The following is a 23086-nucleotide window of genomic DNA, read 5'->3' on the forward strand; positions in this document are numbered from 1 at the left end:
TCATTTTGCTTAAATGAAAAGTGCATTACAAATCAAATGTATTATTATTATTATTTTATTTTAGTCAAACATTATAAAAGAATCAAATACAATTTGTAAAAATACATATTTCTTATGTGGACATTATGTACAGTTTTGGTCTTTTTTTAAACAGTCAAGATTTTATCTGTTTTTGTTAAATTATCTGGAACATAACAAAAACTGTAAAATAACAGTTTTTGTCCCATCTTTAACATATGCAGACTTTCTGTCAAACAACAGTATAAATCCGTAAAATAACAATATTTACTGCTAATTTAAATACAGTAAAAATATTAAGTAATATTTTATTTTAGTCAAACATTAGAAAATAATTGATTACAATTTGTAAAAATATATATTTCTGACGTGGAAAACGTAATTTAATACTTTCTCCTCCTGTATTTTTCCTAGTTATTATCTGTTACTCTACAAACTCTATAAAATAACAAATTAAAAAGTTACCATTTTTCAATCCCTTGTTTTGTTTCAAATAATGGCAAATATGGCTGTAAAATAATGGTATTTTTGCTGACTTAAAGCGACAAAAAAATCAACAACTCTACAGTCAAATGTAAAAGAATGAATTATTATTCATAAAAAAGACAGATGTTTGATGTGAACAGTATGTACATATTGTAATTTAAGAAAATCTGTAAAATAACAGTGAAATATTCAAAAAATTACAATTTGAAACTGTTTTTAAAAACTCTCAAATAACCTAAGAGAGTGCACTCATCATTATTGGAGAGTTCTGGATCAGATTGGAGATTTAAAGGTAAATCATTCTGCCTTTATGGCGATAATACTCAGAGATTACTCAAGAACTGCTGGGAATTCGTACTGGTCTGACGTGTCTCTGCCCCTCCATCTACTAGACAAACAGCAGGGATTTTTAATTTTTTTTATTTTAATCACATAGACAAAGGGAGCTTGAAAACCCACCTCCTACCTCTGGCGACCCTGAGCCCTGGTTGCGTGCTTTTGTGCCTGCAGGGCTGCAGGGGGGAGGACGGAGGTGGTTGAGGGCGAGGGCTAATACAGCGGTGCCTGGAGAGTTCTGTCTGTTGGAATCAGCCTGATGTAGGAGGAGAGGCCAGGGGGCACGCAGCGACTACTGGTAGGTGACTCATACAGGAAAAAAAAAGAAAAGCGAGGCCGTTTGCTCAGCCGCTGTCTACCTCCAGGTCATCCTACCGGGAATTCTGCCCGGCAACCGCTGGCTGTGTGACAGGCTGGGAGAGGCATGAAGTCAGTGACAGGGTTTTAATGCCAACGAGCGAGACTGAACCTCGAAGCAGGGTAACGATGAACTCCGAGGGGTTATAGAGAGTATTCAGTGCACTAAATCAAGTAGATTTAATGTGTAAGTATACAATGTATAATTATTATTCATACCCCTTGCAAATTTTGACTTAAAGTTACTTTAAAATGTAAGTAAAAGCTGAGAAATTATTTTTTCCACAATGATGCCTCTTGTACATCATCTTGTTATCTTTTGGGAAACGCCTGTGTCATTTCCAATCAAAAAAAAAAAACAAAAACTTGCTGGTTGAATAAAAGTAACACATGGCAAAAATGCATGTTTTTCTAACTATGTACAATATTTTCTGATTTATTAAGTCATAAAAATCCCCATGTAAAAACAGTTGGATCTAATATTTCAACAAAGCAAAACAACATTTCATAATGGATTTTAACTAATGTTCAGATTTTTTAGGAAACGTTTTTTTTTTCTAATTTGCAATTATTTAATCTAATAAACTAATTTGTTTTAATACACATTTTCAGATAACTTGTGATACAAAAAATAGCCTTATTGTAGGTAGTAAAGTGTTTCATGGAGATTTCTATTGCTACTCCACCAAGGAACGGCAGAGTTATGTGATGATAGGTGTCTGTTTGTCCGTCTGTTTGTCTGTGCACAACATTACTCAAAAACAAAATAACGGATTTGGATGAAATTTTCAGGGAAGGTCAGAAATGACACGAAGACCACCTGATTAGATTTTGGCAGTGATGTGACCGATTTTTGAAAGATTTCTGAATCATTGCAAGATAGCGGCATGACGTCACTGTAACCACGACAACAAGTGAACACTACGTCATCTGCCTGCTGATGTAGTTTGAATTGCGATCCTACTACAAATCCACCGCTGATGACTTATTGGGACTTATCTGTCGGAAATCATTAAACAGCTGAACAGTCTTGATGAAGTACTGCTCTCTCTGAGTGCTTTTCTTGTTTAAAAAATTTACCTATCTTTGCCTGTAGTATCTCCCTGTAAAAAAAAACTACAATGTTTGCATTTACAATAGCCACTATGAACAAAACAATTTCATGAAATAGTATTTTTAGAAAGTGCCTCTGATTATGTGATACTACAATGCAAATCTGACACAGATGTTCCCCAAGTACACAACCCTCAATACCACTGTCAAAAACAATCACTACAGCCAAAAACTGTCCGTCGGCCCTGGCTGAAATTACCACCTTTGGTAACCTCTTTCTCATGTATTTTGATTTAGCCTGTCTTAAATGTCAACACGATTTATTTAGCACCTTTCAAAAAACATGCAGCCCATAGGGGTGAAACATGCAAGCAAGATTAAATCAGTAGCAATGAAACAATACAATGTTGAAAATGGATAATTAACAGCCAATACAGTACAGCAAACACCAGGGATAAGAATAATTTATTTAAGAAACAAAGATTAGAATTTAAAAAATAAGGTTATAGGCTAAAAGATTAATACCAGAGGGGCTTCATTTCCTTTAAAAAAAAGATTGAGGGTGTAGAGTTACATCTAAGCCAAGGAAAGGCTGGAAAAAACTTCTAAATATCTAACTTTTATACACAGAGATGGTTTATAGGGGGGTAATCAACAATCAGAGAGGCACTTTAACACTCTTGCTACAGCATTTTTAACTAACTGCACTTTTTTTATAAACTCCGTAGGTAATCCAGTGAAAAGAGAGTTACATGATTACGTGATTAAATGAAAAATATGCTGTAATTACCTCATTAAAATAAGAATTAAAGGAGAGTAAAATATCTCCTAAGTTTGTGATGAAGGGATTCTGGCTTAAAGCATTGATATGGTTTTCTAAGGTATGTAAAAAAAAAAAAAAAAAAAAAAAAAAGCCTGAACTGTTCTTGGCCATCTTCAGCTACTCTGAGAGGATGTTTTGCTTCGTATAGCCAGCCGGAGGCTTTAGAGTGAGGCAGGGACGCCAACTGTCCAGATGGGTAAAATGCTTATTTTTTATCATTCAAACCTGAATCTATCCTTCCACTTGTGATTTATGAAATTGGAACTAAATGAAAATGAAATATATACCAATGAGTGCCAAATGTGTATATGGACATCAAGTACTCAAGAGGTATTTAGATTGTGGTTATGTAATATTTCTGGATACTATAAGCAACATTTGACTATGAAATGTCTGTCTGAACTTCTGCGAGGCTCCAGTTATGGCTGTTATTGACTAACTGATGGGTTGAATTATTACAATAACCGGCCATTGAGTCAGTGTGAATAGAAAGAGGACTATTTCTAAGATACTATTCATTTTTCAGAGCGTTCACTTTCACCACAATTCACTTTACTTTAAAGTCATAAAGAACATAAGGAAGGTGATGGAAGCTAGAAGGAGTTATACGATGATCGGCGTATGTTTGTCTGTCTGTCTGTCTGTCTGTGTGCAACATTACGCAAAAATGGACTAATGGATTTGGATGAAATTTTCAGGGAAGGTCAGAAATGACACAAGGACCAAGTGATTAGATTTTGACAGTGATATGATTGAATAAACCTGTGGAAAAAGGGCCAGATGTCTTCAGAGTGTTGATGTTTGGAAGGCGTTTATCTGACTGTCAAGTTATATTCAGCACGTATACCTAGGACAGTACAGTATCATTGTGAGATAGCAGCACTGCGTTACTGTAACCATGACAACAAGTGAACGCTGCCTGCTGACGATCACATGATTGCGATCCTACTAGAAATCAACTGTTGTGGATGTAACAGGACTTATCCGTCGGAAATCATACAAGGAACAATTGATGAAATTGCCCGCAACATATTTAGGTCATGCGATTCGGCATCCGTACATAACGTACACATGCATAACACATGCCTGTGCTTAGCAAGGTCATTTTGTTTGTGGGTACATCTATATTAAATGGACACATTCTATGTTGCCGTGATTTCTCTCATGAATTTTTTCAAGATTTCAGCCATCAGAAATGAAACGACTAAGCAGCCTTGAGTGCTTTTCTTGTTTTTCATTTCATGCTCTTGTTTCTTTCAGCTTTGAGAGAATAAAATGCAACTGAGCTGAAAAACTACAACAGACAACCCTGTGCCTTCAGTCAAAACATCTATCTTGTTAACTGCACGTGGCATTTTGATGCCACGTTTTCCCGTCCTTACATCAGCGATTAGACAGATACGAATGTTTGGCCTCGGAGTGCTTTAGATTGGTCGAGGAACCTGTAACAATCACCTTGCGGCTTTGACTTATTTAGCTTCCACCCTCCAGTTTCATCCCTTCGTCTTTTTCCCACCCACTCTTTCACGCCTCCCTCTGTAACACCATGCTGCCTGCAAGGCTCTGCCACACATAAAACAAGTGACACGGTTTATCAAGATAAATAATCAGGAGGGGAACATTATGTAAAGTTCAACAAAAGACAATTATGCAAAGAAGTGACTTCAGAAAACTTAGAGTCATTGTAACCTCCAGTGACTCCACAGTTTTGCTGGTTGGTTACAGTAAATTAAACAGAAAGTGGTTTGTTTGTCTTTGTTTTTTTGGTTGCGGCTGACGGAGCAGATAGAGCTGTTGGGCTCCTTTATTTGTTACCACTGCCTTTTGTCATTTTCCACGGCACCCGTGTCAAAAAGACACATTCCCAGAGCTGCTCATGTTGTTCTCAGACAGACGGCTCCTCAAGTGCTCTTTCCAGACACTTGGCAGCTGACCTTTTAATTCTGTTTAGAGTGCGAGGTGTGTGCGGCTTACTGATGATGTAGCCTCTGATTAGCTGAAACAAGAAGCGGTTAAACAGATAGTGACTAAGCGATGAACAGGGAGTTGTTTCATCTGGTTTGTCAGTTGACTGGATCCAAATGGGAACGAGGAGGTGTTTCAGCTGAACTCCGTGTTTAAGGAAAGGACGTATGTGTCAGAGTCCGCACTGCCTTATTTGATTTATGACTTGACAAAGATGGAGTGAGTGACTTTCAACTTTGAGAGTTTATGCCGACGGGCTAAATTACACAGTATCAAAAAGCCATTGCACACTTCCCTGAATTCTAGGTCACCTAATATCAGCATTCAGTTGAGCGATGTAATAAATCAGCTCGTCCGGGACTTCTTCACCACATGTACCCACTTCTTGTTGAATCTAATTGACGCTCAGCAGATTCATGGTCTGATTTCACATTTGACTCACAGGATCTCTGAACCCCCTTCCTCTCAATTCCCACACAAACAAAGCTGACAGGTTTCTAATCTGATAAAGGTGTCATAGAGCGATGCGAGGGTGTGATTAGAAGGCGACAAACACTTCAACCTCAGAAATAACAGTCCAGGTGTCACCCATCTGCCAGTCAAACAGATGTGAATCGATCATGGCGGCACACTGGAGGAGAATTAAGTGATTAGGAAGATTAAGATTTGACGCTTCATCGTCTAAGCTTTTCACATTTTTTCTAAATTCATGCATCTCCGAATGGTGTCGGTTTCTTTGCACACTTTCATGTTTTCCCTTTCTCCTTTTCCATCCATTAGAACTCTTTTCCCCCACTGGGCATCCTTTCATACGCCTACAGCCTCTCACAACATTTCCACCCACGTACTTTGTCGGAAAAACAGCAAGCCTTCCGACGTCCAACCAGCTCCGTAATCGTCACAGAATTATAATTTATCTCACAGTAAATAATGATATCAAAAGTACCCAATGAAAATCCACTGACTGGGAGTTTAACCTTCTTAAGGGTGCAGCCAAGAAGGCCAAAAATAAAAGATGCTATCATTTTCCATCATTTTCTTCATTGAACTAGAGTGAGCTGTCAGATTGGATCTTACTGGCACTATCATTTAACACAACAGCCTCTCTAAATCATCCTCCACACTGCCAGGTTGGCTTGAAGAGTGAGACTGAACTCATTGACAGTGGTGGCAGCTTGATAGATAACACTGTGAGGGTGACATTGAAATAAACAGGCATTGTGTCCAACACTCTTTCAGCTTATCGTTTGCCATCAGGCGTCGCTGACACTGCATTAGCATGAGTTTTGATTTCCTCATTTGCGAGTGCGCCGTTATCACCGTGACCCCAGGTTGCTAAGAGCTCCAGTGGCACAGAGAAACAGGGCAGGAGGAAAGAAAAGACGGGAGAAATATCGTAAACACGTTTCTTTCTACCGCTTTGATGCATCTCATCTTCACAGCTCAGATGTGGCTAAAGCGCAGGTGTTATTGGGTTTTAGCAACACAAACCCACACATGGCACACGCCTGACTGAAAAACTGCACGCCATCAAAGAGATTTCCGTTCCTGTAAACATCAGGGCTGTAGATTGGGATCAGATGCAGCAGTATCGAGACAGCCCATGAAATTGGGTTGAAATTGCTCTTGAATAATACAGTCTACAGCGATGATGGTGCAATACAGAGATGGAGCGCAAAGATGGATGTTTGAGGGCGTACAGTGAATGAAAATGGGAAATTGTGCTCCTGCAGGTGACCTCTGAATGGAGAACATTGGGCCTTGATGTTCTCTCTCATGAGAATACGACAGGAACCAATTGTGACTTTGTCAAAAGTGCAGAAAAATGGCCAATTGCAACTTCAAAGAGACTTCATGATACTTGCAAGGCTCAAACACTGAAATACAGCTCGGGTCTTTGGCAGTTTTGGGTAATAGATAACTTGAAGTGACTATTAAAATGTCTATTGAATAATTGGCTAATCTTTTCAGCAATAAATGTAATTTTGCATGTAAAATCATTTTCTGTGAGCTTGTTCTTGCTAACTAGCCACTGAAACTTCACCCTTCCTCTTTCCCTTTTTCACAACCAGCAGACACAAGGGAGACACCACTTTCTAGCTAATGAATGAAAAATAAATGAGAAAACAAAAAGGTCAATCATTTATCCCCTCTGAACACGACAGTGCTTCAAACAACTGCCGGCTACTAACCTCTAACCCCCTTCAGATGAGCAAGCAGCAACTCGCTGGTCTTGACACCGGTCTTGACATGAGAATCATGACCATGATGAGCCCAGTATTGGCAGACGAGGCTCCGAACCAAAGCATCTGCTGTAATGTTACCTCCAGGCAGCAGCAGAGAAGCCCCTCCACCTCCCACAGCCCACACGATAATTATCACTGCCGGCTGCAGCCAAGCCAGCAGTGTACTGTTGGTGCCGCCATGTCCAAGTTACGCTTCAGTAGATTTTGGGTACTGCATGGCCCTGTGATTAAAATAAATCAAGTCTATGGGGTGTACGTTATCTGAAAGCAAGCATGGCCGTTATTAATTCAGTTACAATTTGCTCCATGTCAAATTTGGTTCCCTCATTGCTGGGAACTGAAGAGGCACATATCGCTTTACACAAGTAGATGTTTTGGTGTTTAACCAGACTTCATGGAATAAGCGTCATTTTCTTTCTGGGTAGGTATGCTAATATTTGACAACACCACCAATGAGTAACGTTGTGGCATTTTATGACTGAACAAATGATAAAATTAGACAAATAGGATGTGTGAATTAAATTTAAGAGCTAACAAAGATAAGACTGGGAGACCTAACATGTCATCTGAAGTTATGAGTACACTGAATAATCCTGTGGAAAGTGACAACCCAACAGAAGCCCATGGAGCCCATATAAGGCATAAGACAGGAAGTTCATGCCCTCGCTACGTCTGCACTTGTGAGTTGAAACCTAGGGCACGCTGAGCTAAGCAGACATAATGCCAACTTGGCAATAATAAAAAAGAGGAGGTGGTCTAACTTTTGATATGATCACTTCATGCACATCCTGACTGGGGCTTCAGACAATGGGTTATGGCTTTCCAGAATGGAAGAGGAGTGTTTAGAAGGAATTTGCATCGGTATAGAAGACGATGTAACGCTTTGTGTAGTTAGTTAAAATCTCAAGATTTTACTCATGTTTGTTCTTACAGCTTCTGTATTAAATAAACATTATTCACGTCAGACTGAAGACTGCTTGACGACTCTTTCTTGAAAACTTTTTGAAGACTCAAAGTTTTGATCCAGGATTGATTTTTGACTACATGTTGGACAAAGCTGCCTGATCCCGACTGGCCATTAGCCGGCAGACTGAGTCACAACAGTAAGGAACCAGCTAACAGATGTTATGTTAAAGGTTCTTTAGCACCTTGATTTTCCAACACTGGTTTGAAGTGTGAAGGGCTCTGCCAGGGTATGTGTGACAATTTTCACCAAGTACAGATAGTTTTCACAGTTAAACACCTAAAGACAACCCTCCAGTTATGGTGTTTTTATATGCTGGAGGACACAGCATGAGCAAAATAACCAATCAACACCATGACTGAGCATTTCCCCCTTGAAATTCCAGCAGTGTAACCATGACGATCTCAAAAACATGGATTTCAGATTTTCATACATAACAAAATTAAAGAATCAATTCTGCTTCAGAATCAGGTTCTGGCTCACACATTTGTGGCTGAATTACTCCGAGGTTACAATTTCCGACTCTGTAGAGGTTATACAGCGTTTGAGCAGTGAGCTGGTGTGCTCGAGCTGCAGAAAGTGGGGATGGATGGATGGAGGCGGGAACAGTGTAGAATTACGTTTTAAGGCACGAGGCAATTATTTTCATGGGCAATAAACTTCGACATGTGTAACTCTGATGTGCAAAGATGAGTTTTTTGGGTTGTAATCAATGACTAATCAATATTTCTAGAGGATGTTTTTGTTTAATGGAATGGTTTAATATGTGAGAGAAAACAGATTATATTCATTGTAGGATCATCTTCAAACAACGTTCTACAGAGGTTTCCATTTTCATGTAATTGTTCACCTTGGATACAAAAACCGGACAGCATTTCTTGAGAAGCAGTGAAAATTTTGCTAGGTAGATGTCCTTGTGAATTGAAATTAGCCTGAAACCAGGTGAAATAAACACACTACTAAATAGAATTAAACAGCTTTGTGACCTGGATTATATAAAAGGGATTTGACTATAATTAATATGTGGTATCTTCCTTGTTTTGTTTTTTTCCCCTATATTTTGAGCTTAGTTTATTTCTTGGCATTCAGTTAGCCATCGTGCACAAATTTGTGGTTATTTTTGGCTGCGGCGGCTCCGTTATATGACACTTGAGATTATTTCAGCCTCCAAAGAAGCTCTGCCACAGAATTTGTCTAAGTAAACTCCAATCTGTGTACTTTTCACAGAACTGCATCTGACACACCACTCTGTCAGAGTGGATCAGGCCCAGGCCCAACACCACACACACATCCAATCCCACCGCAAGCTTTAATTCCAAGTGGGCTGCTGAAATCTACCCCTATATAAACCTCTCTGTCACAGCTTCTCATGAGTCACGTTGTCTTCTGACTTCACTGTTCCCCCATTTATAGCCGCTCCATCAACACTTTTTTCCTCTCTTGTTTTTTTCTTTTAAACAAAGAGGAAGTGTGAAGATTCTGCATGGATTCAGACGTGATGTTCGCTCATTCACATGCAAACGCTTTCACAGATGACTAAAGCAGTGAGATGACTAACAGATGCTGCAAACACTTAAGCTTTTTTGTCTACCTTTTCATATTCACGGTCGAACCATCAAGCACATTGTAAAATTCAATATGATGTTGATTAAAGGAGGCAGCGAGTATACGATTTTTACTGCATAACCAACTACGTGTGACTTTTTGGGGAATGTCGGTGAATATCAATGAATCTCAGCCGCTGTGTGTAGAGATTTTTGTATTTCTAAACGTCCTTTTGGTGCTTTTTCTCATCCGATTCGTCCTGATTGTCCGTTCCAAATTCAAACTGTGTAGCTATTCTGACGTAAAGCAAGAACTGAGCACAAATATGGCGTTTTTAAATGTGAAACTGTAGTAAAAATATTAAATTGGTGCATCACTGTGATAAATAATCGTGATCAGAACAATCAGGATTAACTTCGTAGCAAGAATAGTGGACCCTTACTCTTCATTACATCACTTTCATCTTCGTTTCCACTTAATACCCAAAAATCACAAGACATTAAAGCCAGGAAGAGTGACTGAAAAGAGATATTACCATTACTGTGCTCTACATGATGATAGATCCATACAGTTCCTTGTGGTGTTCTAGCTGACTTTCAGCTCTAATTAGCAGGCAAGAGGAAAAAAGACAAAAAAAAAAAAAAGAGAGGATAAGCGGCAGCAGAGTTCATGAAGGTGTGTCTCCAGTGACGATGTTTAACCCTCCTGTTGTCCTCATTTACGGGAACCAAAAACTATTGTTTCCTTGTCTGAAAAAAATCCAAAAATTCTGCAAAAAAATCCCCCAAATTTCTGAAAATTTGCAAAACCTTCAGGAAGAAAATTTCAATAATTCCTTAAAAGTTTATCTTAAAAGTTTTATTTAAAAAAAAAAAAAAATCCCCCAAATTTGGCAAGAAAATACTTGTAAATATTTTAAAAAAATGAGTAAAAATTTTCCAAAAAAATCCTAAAAATATCTAAAGTAATTCCATATATATCAGTAAAATATCCAATATTTTCTTTAGGAACACTCACATAAAAATCAAGCAAAATCCTGTGAAATTCACTGGATTTTGGTTGATTTTTTTGTGAATATTCTTAAAAAACAGGTTTAGCATTTGTTTTTTTTAACACCAAAAAATATTCAAAGATTTCCCAAAAATGTTGAAAATGTGGACATCAGAAGTTTCACTGTGAAAATCTATTTTTTCCCCACATTTTCAACCTTTAAAACGGGTCAATTTTGACCCGCAGGATGACATGAGGGTTAAAACAGCTGTAGAAATGTAATTCTTTATTGATCCCAGTGTGATTCAGCTGTTCACGGACTAGAATGTTTTCCTGGAGAGGAGAGTGCCCCCAGAGGGAGATAAACAGAGCTGCAGACAGCAAGCGACACGGTTGGTGGAATATAATGAAACACCAAAGAAGGAGGAAGCCAGAGGTAGAAGAAAAGAAGTGCCTTTCCTCTTGTCCGTGTGGCGTTCAGGTCACATCACCCCGGGTCGACACTGCGCTTGTTCTGAGGCTGAAGGTAGATCCGGGAACTGGCTCGGTCAGTGAAACATGCCTCTGAGAGCAATTAGGAGGCCAATTATTTTCCTCTTATGGAGGATGGCGTGTCAGGGCTTGCCAGCTCCAGAGTGGAATCCTCTCTGACATCCGTCCCCAGCAACACCCCATCTTGTGCTATTCTGGTTAGAAAGCTGAGTGGCTCAGCCGGCCAGCTGGACAAACTCCTCAACAACACAAAGAAGAAGTCCAGAGGGGCGGCAAATGTGAAATGGACAAATACTGAGCGGCTCTCAACATTACGTTTTGCCGAGCAGATCTATTAACTCTCTTGTCGTCCTGCGGGTCAAACTGACCCGTTTTAACGTTTGAAAATGTGGAAAACAATAGATTTTCACAGTGAAACTTCTGATGTCCATGTTTTCAACATTTTTGGGAAATTTTGGAAAATTTTTGGCTGGAAAAAAAGGTTAAAAAAAAGTTCCTTAAGAATATTGACCAAAAAATCAACCAAAATCCAGCGAAATTCCCTGGATTTTGGTTGATTTTTTGGTCAATGTTCTTAAAGAAAATATAAGCAGTTTTACTGATATATATGTAATCAATTTAGATATTTTTTTGGATTTTTTCAAAGATTTTTACTCATTTTTTGAAAATATTTACAAGAATTTTCTTGCCAAATTTGGCAAGAAAATTCTTGTAAATATTTTCCCTTTTAAGGGAAACTTTTAAGGAGTATTGGAATTTTCTTCCTGAAGGTTCTGCAAATTTTCAGATATTTGGGGAATTTTTTTGCAGAATATTTGGATTTTTTTTCAGACAAGGAATTGATATTTTTTGCTGCCCATAAATGAAGACAAAAGGGTGGTTAAGAGCGCATGGAATGCAAGCAAAATCAGACAACCATCTTTAGCTGTCTGTTTTCTTAATCTTATTAAAGACAAGATTTTTGGAAATCTAAATAAGCCTTTTAATTAATTAAGCATGACAGCCATTTGGTGATTTAAATAATGAGAGGTGACAACGTGAGGCAGGATAGACTGCTGTGATAATTCTTATTTTTGGTAAACAGCAGGAGATTTGGGAGGTGGAGCTGGACTGGAAGGAAATGTTCCCAGGGAGACGTCTCAGCAGAGAGCCAGTTTGGCACGAGCAGAATGCCAGTCGGCCTCCACTGGGCACCGGCGAACAGTTGTGTCATTCAATTCCGGCCCAATCCGATCAGACAGAGAAGAGGCCGGCGAACTGTCGCCACACAGAGCCAAACTCGAGAGTCCGGCTGAGGTCAAAGCACACAAAAGCACGCTGTCCAAATCCTCACTGCTGTTCCCCATCTGACAGCATTCATGAGGCTGCACCACGGGGCTGAGAAGAGCCAGCTTTTGGAAAAAAAAAAAAACACCACCGACAGAGAGCAGTACTAAAATGAAGACATTTGGTTAGCTGGTGAGCACTGGACTGAACAAATATTTAGAGGTTCTGTCCAAGGGTAATATAATTACATTCTCCTGTTTTCATAAGAAGATATGTGTTGCCAAACGTTAGTCGCAAATGTGAAGTCATTAAGTGAATACAGGAAAGCCTTCTTGAAAATCACACTAATATTTAGGTCCCTTGAATTTATTTAAATGTCTCTGGGGTCTACACAAAATACCCCAACTTGGAAGACTTGGTGCTGCAAGAGTACCAGACATTCACAAGAAAATATATAAGCAAATAAGACAAGACTTAAAGAGCCCATTTCATGCACATTTTCAGGTTCATGCTTTTATTTATAGGGATTTACTAGGATATGAAGACAGTCGGTGTGTGGGCTTTTTATTTCCGTGCACCGACTTTATAGAACGCTCTTCCATCTGACAGTAGGCAAGCTTGCTCAGTAGAAGTGCTCAAAACAAAGCTAAAGACCCACTTGTTCTCTGCTGCATATGAATGAGAACTTGTGAGGTACTGTGTCTTCTTAGATATTGTTTTTATCAGTTTTATCATTGTTATTGTTCTTATTGTGTCTTCTCAGCCATTGTTTTTGTCAGTTATCATTTTATTGTAATTTACCTGTTGCTTGCCCTGTAAAGCACTTTGACTTGAAAGTGCTATATAATTAAAGTTCTTCTTCTTATTATTATTATAAGTGTTTGAAAAATAGTTTGTCTTAAACTGTACATTGCTACAGCTCCTGTCTCTTTCAGGCCGTCTTCTGAAAAAGACCGGTATGCTCTGATTGGTGCAACAAAAGCAAGCTAACATTGACTAAAACCCTGGATCTACGAGTACAGGGAAGTAGCTCTAACTAAAAATAATGGCACAATGTGAGGAAGCCGCCTAACATTTACCGATGTTCCCTAAACACCTCATAGTGTAGACTGAGGTAGAAGCTGCAGGTATGTGAGCAAAAATTAATTGCAAAAGAGTGAGATAAAGTGTCCTCATTTCAGATTTGTCCAAGATGAAAGCGACTGATTTTATCCACGTGTTGTTTTATATGAGCAGAGAAAACAGCACATGTAAGTGTTGTACATCTCTGAAGAGTTTTGTAGCCCTGCAACAGCACTAGCCTTTGTAATTGGTTTACTAAAGTATCGATCTCATTCAGTTAGTATCAATACCAATGCTGGTATCGATATTATTGATCGATACGTCCACCACTAGTACCCGGAGAAAACCCCTGCATGCACAGGGAGAACATGCAAACTCCATGCAGAAAGATCCCAGGCTCAGCGATGGTATGTGAATGGGGAATCTTCTAACTGCCAGGTGATGGTGCTAACCACTGATGCACTGTGCCGCCCGCCTGGTAGACAGGTGATATGCAAATATGTTATATGGTGATGTAGATAAGTAACAGAAGAAAAGCCTGGACTTAACGAGCAGAATTTTCTGTGGGAGAGTAAAGCTCTCTTTGGCATGGACTTTGAGTTTAGTAAGTCTGCAGATGTTCTATGTTCACAAAAAAAGCTTTAACACACTAAAGGGAAGGCAAACCCGACAAGCAATCAACCCAATTATTTATTTACAACTTATATATACTACTTATTTATTTAAACAACCCAACTATGGGCTCTTTAAATAAATGAACACACGATGCACCTTTGTGTCAACTGATTTCCACCATGTGACCCTGCTGTAGTTTGTCATGCTTGCTGATGGCATCGCTTTCCTTGTGCATGTTGTGTATGTTGTGTATGTCACATCTCATAAAGCAGATGTGCTCCTGCTAGATTTTGTTATTAATAACCTTTCAAGGTTTATTGTGCCGTATATGAGGGAGATTTGGTCTAGAGCATCATCAGAGGGAGAATCTATTCTGCAGTATCTAACCATTCAGAAGAATAACTCATCTAATGTATTCAGATGTGTGTTTCCGTAACAAATATTATTGAATAAGCATTGTAGATAATCGGTACATTGACAGCAGGAGCAGTAACATTACTGTAATGTTGCTATCACATCTAATAAGCAAATAGCAGTCAGGATTTGACAGATGAAGCTTTACAGGAATATAAAAGCTATAACAAACACAGTAAATGCTTTGAAAATACACAAAGACCATGCTAGAACATTATGAAACCAGTGAAGCAGCAACAGTAGAAGCGGTTGCTACATAACAGGAGGAGGAATGCTTGCACATTTATATTACACTATTCACAGCCAAATGTATGTCTTCCATGCTGTGCCGGGGTCTGAATCCCTGGATACAGCCCTCTTTTGTTCTCCTCCCCCTCAACTCTCAGAGCTGCACTTATTAGCTCAGATCTGGCTGTGATTGGACCTGCCCTGCTCCACCAGGGGGACCCAAATACTGTAAGCGTGGGCCTGGCCTCGGCCTCTCCAGATAAGCCACTGTGACCTTGGAGTGAGGTGCAGCGCCCTGGGAGCCCACAGAATGAACAATATGAGGCGGGGAGGGAGCCGGGCATACAAACAGTCCATTACCATCCATAATGTGGGCTCTCTGCTGTGCCTGTCCACAAACCTTACAGCTCTACCATCTTCTTTCATTTTATCCTGCCAGGGAGGGGTGGGATCTCTCCCGGTGGCCTGTGCAATCCGGCCAAAGAGGAAGAGACCAGAGTACATGAATAAAGGGACTGGTTTGCTCCAGGCAGAGCTGAAATTGGTCTATTACTCCGCTCCATTTGAGATCAGCGTGGGAGGGAGTGGCAGGGCCCAGCACTGAGGGTTTTCCCTTTTTGCTTTCTTCCATCTTTGCCCTTTGTAGTCTGAGACTCTAAGCGGTGTATGTACATTAAATACTCTGATCTCCAGGCATTAAAGAGCCTGTTTTATGCTTTTTTGGGTTTTTCCCTTTCCTTTAATGTATTTAGGCTTTTTTTGTAAATGTAGAAAATCCAAAAACCTACAAAATCGAAAGTCTACATCAAAGGGAGGTATTCTGTCCCACAGAAAACACTGTGGTCCAGGTTTGTCTTCTGTTACTTATTTACATCATCATGTCACACATTTGCATTATGCCTGCCTAGCAGCTGTTTTGGCATGGCTCCAGAGAACACAAAATTAATTTGCATAAAATGGGCTCTTTAAGTAAAAGTACAATAAAAATATGTCCATTTTTGGCTAGAAACACAAAGAAATATGAGCTTCACCCTCTCTACAAGGCTGTATGACCTTACATCGTATCCTTGTTATAATAACCTCCTTAAGATTTCCACTTTGTACCATGTAGGACAATAGCACTAATCTGTTTTGCCCCTATTCAGTTCACTGACTTAAGTAGACATATGAATGGGGTATTATTAACTCAAAGTGAACATATAAAATTGCTGCCAACATTACATTCAGCTCTGTCGAACCATGATTACAGAGATGGATCACCTCCTATATTAAGCTCTAACATATTTCACCATTACACTGTAAGCACCGCAGCTGCAGTACGAGAGCACTGTCGATCTAGCATTTTCTTTACATTTTTACACTTAATGAACCACAACAGCCATCAGAGACATCAAACGACCTTTATCTAATTGAACGAAATGGCACATAAGTGGACCGGTTTATTTATCCCGTTTTCCATCCATGATGCACAAGCGGAGAAGGTAAAAAATAAAAATGGGGGCAGCAGAATAGTTATATAGAAATAAATGCAGGCTTTGAGGTATTATCTGTGAACAAGAGTTTCAGCTGATGAGAAGAAAGCAAGTCCTCGCACAAGCTATCCCCGGATGAGGGCCATACAATCAGACAGCATTGTAGTTGGAGTGGGACCCTCTCTTTGCATGATCATTAGGCAAAATGAGACGCAGGGTTGGAGAGCAGGCAGTGTTATTTGCTGTGATTTTCCTTCGCTGCGCAGATTAGAAAAACGTGGCAGGCTGCATTATCTTTGCTGCTGTCTAATCATCTTTGAAAGAGTCTTCCTTGAATGACAACCACACAGGAATCTACCTGGAAACACAAGGAAGCAGGTACAGCGACTGAAATAATCAAACCGCAGGAGACAGGTGAGATCCTGTTGCCATTTCTCAAGTTTCAAATTACTAAAAGCCAGTAAAAAAAATAGAGCAGAGCAAGACCAAGGTCAACAGCCTAACTCCTAACTAATGACTGCTGTGAGGTAAACAGAATTAATCAAGATTATAGGACAGGATGGCTTGAAGGTGGCGCAGAGAAAGAAAGGCTGAGACTCAGCACTAGACGTGAGCTCAGATAAGTAGGTGATTTATAGGAGCCATTAATAGTGAGGGGCAGCCCACACATCTCATTACACAAGTTAGATTGTTTATGGTTGGTAAAGAAGCCGGGCCTTCGCTGGTGTCAATGAGGATATTCAATCATGAGTCCTTCTTGATGTATAAGGTCACACTGATGCAAATCTAAACGCATAAATTAGAGAGAAAATATGAAATTATTAGAAAAAGTATGACTTGTTTTAAGTCATACGGCCTCAAAATACCCACCCCCGTGTTAGATCGTGTTTATTGGCTCCAGCCATCTGCAGCTGATAACCCTTGACTGAACAAGCTGTTAGTTATCCCAAGAGGTAATGTCGATAAATATCCATACTTGTTCAGAGAAGACTTTCCTGTATGAAGGCAGTACAGGCAATCAAAGACCAAGAGCATGACAGAGTCAAAAGTCTACTCAGACGCCAGAAATGACATCTTGATTTTGTTAAATTAGATGTAGAAGCAGCTCGTGAGGTGACATTGTTCCTGAGGCTTCACATTTTCCCACCAGGAAAAGCAGAAAACACAACGAAAAACAACCAACCGAATGTAGCTATTCTCACTCTGTCTTGTGGAGAAAATGTACAAAAAGTCACGCCAAGGCATCAGTTTTCAAAAGGGAATGCCACATGCGACGCTGTTGCTCCCATTCAGCTCCGGCTCAGTGTAGTCGTGTGACATTTAAGGGAATTAGGTGGTGTTAGGATAAAATGACAACCGCTTTGTCTCTGTTAAAGAGCTTAGCCAAGGCACGGAGAACAATTTTGTGTAGCTCCAACACGAGCTTTGAAAACACAAAAGGAAAATCTTGGCTTGTCTGTTGGCACTTGAGTGCACCGCTGGTTGGAGTGGAGATTTGTGATGTGTTGGTGGGAGTTTGGGGCTCATCATACTGAGGAGATCGTAGGGCTAATATATAACAAAGGGACTTTTTCTAACATAGTTGACATTTTTGCTGTTTTCAGGCCTAAAATCAACATGGCTGCCTATAACCAAACGCCACATGGCATTTTTACAGAAAGATTCTTCTAAATATTATATATGCAACTGAGTAAAGTTGAAATTGAAAGTTATTTCTAAAAATATTGTAGTAAACCTGTTGACGTGCCATAAATCCACACTTGACTCACACACTACTTTATAGTAAATAACTCAGAAAGCCTTGGAGTCTGGCCAGTCTTTTCTTCAGGAGGAAATGACATCATGTGGAGCAGGTCATGTGATCTGGAACTAACACACTTCCTTGAGAGGTGTTTTTGTAATGGGGAATTTTGCTCAAAGTGACACAATTTGTTATTTTCCATAAAAAACTGACATATTGCCAAAAGAAAGAAATATCTGTCATGATTACCTCAACTTAACAAAAAGAACACAATCAACACTATTTTTGAATAAGCTCATTTGATTATTGTTTAGCTAATTAGAAGGTGGTTGTTATTAAATTCAGACGGTTATTTAGTTGACATTTTAGTGATCTCCAGTCATTTTTATTAATAAATTATTGTTTCCATAATAAATAATTATGGAATTTGTAAAGACATGATCATAATGAACATTAAAAAACCTTATATTTATTTACTTTTAATAAAAATGTATGCAAGATATATCCCACGGACTTCAAAAGTCCCTCAATTATATATTAGCCCAGTGAATGTAAGTTTATGGATGTGAGACTCCTGTCTAGTTGGACTTGTTTCAGCTCCCTGCAGGTGTCTTCTGGTTCCTCCATAAATCTCCTTCAAAATTGGCCAGATTCTTCAAGTGAATAAAGCAGTGTGTGTGTGTGTGTGTGTGTCTGCCCTACTGTGACCTTCAGCTGTGGGCCAACAGTCCACCCTGACCAGGCAAAGAGAAACCAACTGCCAGCCCTACTTCGCCTGCTGTCAGGTGTTGACAACCTGCATAAACATCCAGAGAGGAGAGCAGCTCACCTGAGGGGCTGCAGCCGGCATGAATGATCTGATCAGGCAGTCAGATGACTTCAGCTCAGGATACATCTGGGATATCAAACACTGTTGAGGGCACTTAGATCTAAAAGGTTTCCCCTCATTTTTTATGCTGCATCAGAAAATCTCGCCCTCTAATATTTGGCAGCTACAGACGGTGAGCAGAGGAGTTGTGGTTCTGCCAAAAATGACGACAATTCCAGAGAAAATGCCACTTTTGTGAGCTGTGTAGTTTCTCTATATATTTTCAGGCAGTTTCTGTGTTTATTAGCTCTGCTTTTGTTAGTTTGGGCTGCTTTGGAATAACGTGTTTGCATGCTTTTGTCAAGAATGCAGGAGTGCTGGCTGGAGTAATTACACAGTGGCTTTATTAAAAACCAACACGAAATGACAAAAACAAGACACAAATTACAAAAACGAGACACAAAATGACAAAACCGAGACACAAAATGACAAAACCGAGATACACAATGACAAAAGCGAGACACAAAATGAAAAAAGGAGACACAAAATGACAAAACTGAGACGCAAAATGACAAAAACGAGACAAAAAATGACAAAACCGAGACACAAAAGGACAACACCGAGACACAAAATGACAACACCGAGACACAAAATGACAAAACAAGACACACAATGACAACACCAAGACACAAAATGACAAAACCGAGACACAAAATGACAAAACCGAGACACTAAATGACAAAACCGAGACACAAAATGACAAAACCGAGACACAAAATGACAAAACCCAAGACGCGGAATGACAAAAATGAGACACAAAATGACAAAACCGAGACACAAAATGACAAAACAAGACACAAAATGAAAAACCCAAGACTCGAAATGACAAAAATGAGACACAAAATGACAAAGCCGAGACACTTCAGTCATCCATGGCAGGTATTTCCAACTGTTTTGGCTCAAGACTTTTTTAAAGCAGCACATGCAGCACCCTAGCTGTCATTTAATCTCATAAAATAATAACATTTCCCCTGGAAAAAATGTGAAACTCCCTCTAGATCTCTGTTGTATCATAATAGAGCAGCTTTAATGTGCAACCAGCGATCGTTATGCAAATCAATTGAAGCCAGTGTAAAGAGAAAGCCTATTTTGGATGACTGACACAGATATGATTGGTCTATTAGCCTATCAGTCATGCTATTAAGGTCTGCCATCATGAATCAGGCTTGATGGTTTGTGATTGGACACTAATGCACGTTGGGCTCATTAGACCTTACTGTTCCTGGCGGATCTGTCCAGATCCAAATCAATGAACTCCACTCTTTAAAAGGACTACAACAGCTGTGACCTCTGGAGAGGAGAGGTCAACGTGACGCCAACTTCCCCCTTAAATCGCTCGAAAACTGATTGTTAACGGAACAAAGGGACCTCACCTGGTTTCAAACAGTCTGGATCCTCAGCATCAAACATCCTCGCTCACACACAGCTGCAGGCGTGAATTATTTAACAAGTTATAGTGATCTGGAGGTAATGTTAGAGGCCTTTGAAGGCTTTAACCCTCTTGTTGTCCTCATTTACGGGCACCCAAAAATATTGTTTCCTTGTCTGAAAAAAAATCCAAAAAAAAATCAGCAAAAAAATTCCACAAATTTTTTTGAAAATTTGCAAAACCTTCAGGAAGAAAAATCCAATAACTCCTTAAAAATTTCCCTTAAAAGTTTTATTTTAAAAAATCCCCCAAATTTGGCAAGAAAATTCTTGTAAATATTTTCAAAAAAATTAATAAAAATCTTCCAAAACAATCCTAAAAATATCTAAAGTGATTCCATATATATCAGTAAAATATCAAAATCCAGCGACTTTTGCTGGATTTTGGTTGTTTTTTTGTGAATGTTCTTAAGAAACATTTTTAACATTTCTTTTTTTCCTCCAAAAAATGTTCAAAGATTTCCCTGAAAATGTTGAAAATGTGGACATCAGAAGTTTCATTGTGAAAATATTTTTTTTTCCCACGTCTTCAAACTTTAAAACGGGTCAATTTTGACCTGCAGGACGACACGAGGGTTAAGGAAAATGAATCCTGTGGTGTCTGATGCTATCCTGTAATTATGCATGTGGACGCTAATTTCCCACAGGGGAGAACACTGTGTGCCTGGCCTATCTTCGAAGAGCTACAACAACACAGCGGGTAAAAGCCTAAACACACCTACACACACTCTCAGCACACAAGAGGAGGAGTGTTGCCCTTCAGGCGGATCTGTCACTACAAAGAAAAACTTCATTACGGCGAAACAAATGTGTCCTCAGCGGCGAATCGGCCTCACTAGAAGGTGCTCTTTTACAAACGTCTGGACAGGATTGGATTAAACAGAACCGGACGCTGCTGCTCAGTCCGCCGGTGGTTCTGGATGAGCCTCTTGATGTGTGTTGAAAGCCCAAACAAGCTCTAAAACTCGTTTGCTCTGTAAAATGTGCTTTTGATGGTTTCCCTGAGAAACAGTGCATGGCTCGCGGAGCAGGTCTGTATTTTCTCAGCAGCATTTCGCCACGCCTGACATGATCCTGTTTTGAATGGTCCTCTGTGGTAATAAGGTCATTTGTCTTGTGCAAAGGAGAGAGGATCTATAGTTGTCATACCCTGAGCTGGAGATAAATGTGAAAGACTAAGACTGTGGCAGAGAAAAGAATTTATGCAGTCAGGCCTTTCTTCTTTCAGCCACAGAATGAGAAGAAAAGAAGAAAAGCTCACTGACTGAGTGGAAATAAAGGAGGCAATTAAAACCACAGATCCTATACGGTTGCTTATTAATCACATGAATAACAATATACATCTCAGTGGAGCGTTCATGCAAAACTAGAATGATACAGATCTGAATTTCCTCCGTGCTCTTTTGTGTAGTGTGACATTTTGCCGTGTTTACATTAAACCTGTAAAACCCACTGTTACAGAAATACAACAGTTCTATTTTTGAAATTATTTCCTATTTTTTATATATATATATATATACAAAATAAAAAGTATTTTGAAATTATATATATATAAAAAAAATAGAAAACAATGAAATTGTATTATTATTATTAGTAATAACAATAATAATAATAATAATAATAATTATTATTATTATTATTATTATTAGTAGTAGTAGTAGTAGTAGTTATATTTTTGCTATTTTGTCTATAATTGGGTTTATATATTACTGTTATTATTATCATATATATTTTTTGGCTTATTTCTTTTGTTCATTTTTTTCTATATTTGTTTTACATATATATTTACATAATTTCTTTTTTGTATTTTTTGTTCATTTTCTTCTGTATTTGGGTTTATATATTATTATTATTATTATTATTATTATTATTATTGGTTTAGTTTTTTTTTCCTCATTTTCTTCTATATTTGGATTAATATATCTTTTTTTTTCTTTGCTCATTTTTTCGATATTTGGGTCTTACAGGGTTAATAATATGGTCACGATGTTGTTTTAATGCTGTCTGGTTCCTGCTGAAAAAGCGTTTCCAAAGTGAACTTAAAAGTAGGATTTTATCACACGACTAATTGGTATTCCTTCAGGACCTAAACTGAAAAATCCATCCTCCCATTATACAAACAACTATAGATTTATGCTAATGATTAGGTAACCACGGTAACAAATGAACACAGGAATTTATCCTAATCATTCAGAGAGTGAGCAGGAGTGAAACCATTGAGGTCTGTGTTTTAGTCGCTCTTTAATAAAAAACAAGCAAAATGACAACACAGTAACGACACCATAAAATATAATAACAAAATGAAACTCCTCATTATTTTTCTAAGCCAACATTATGTGCTTTTTCTCTAATTTGCATCAGGGCTAAAGTGTGAAAATGATTTGAAATTCACACACGAAAGAAAGGAAGGAAGCTGAAACACATGTAAAACCACACAACAAATGTGCTTCCTGGACTTCCACATCCTCTGGTATGTGAACAGCAGACGAGTTGATATATATATATATATATATATATAGTTTTTTTTGGCTCTTAAAGCTCAACCTAAGAGCACCTGTTTAAAACAAAATGGATTGTTCAGGCCCTGCTGCTAGCACCTCCTCCATCGCTAGCATGTGCTAAAAGGCTTAGCCCCTGTGTCGTACTATAGTGTACCTTCTGAAAGCTGCACCGAGCTCTGACCCTTCAGCCTGGCTCGCCTACAAACCTTCGCTCGG

General features: G+C 38.9%; 1 protein-coding gene across 5 annotated transcripts in view; it reads right to left on the reverse strand.

The window, feature by feature from the left end:
• syt1a (synaptotagmin Ia) overlaps window positions 1–23086 on the reverse strand; it is a 234654-nt gene that overhangs the window by 81627 nt on the left and 129941 nt on the right. The gene's annotated exons all lie outside the window — the stretch shown is intronic.

The sequence above is a fragment of the Amphiprion ocellaris genome, chromosome 21 (assembly GCF_022539595.1).
Source record: "Amphiprion ocellaris isolate individual 3 ecotype Okinawa chromosome 21, ASM2253959v1, whole genome shotgun sequence".
NCBI lineage: Eukaryota > Metazoa > Chordata > Actinopteri > Pomacentridae > Amphiprion > Amphiprion ocellaris.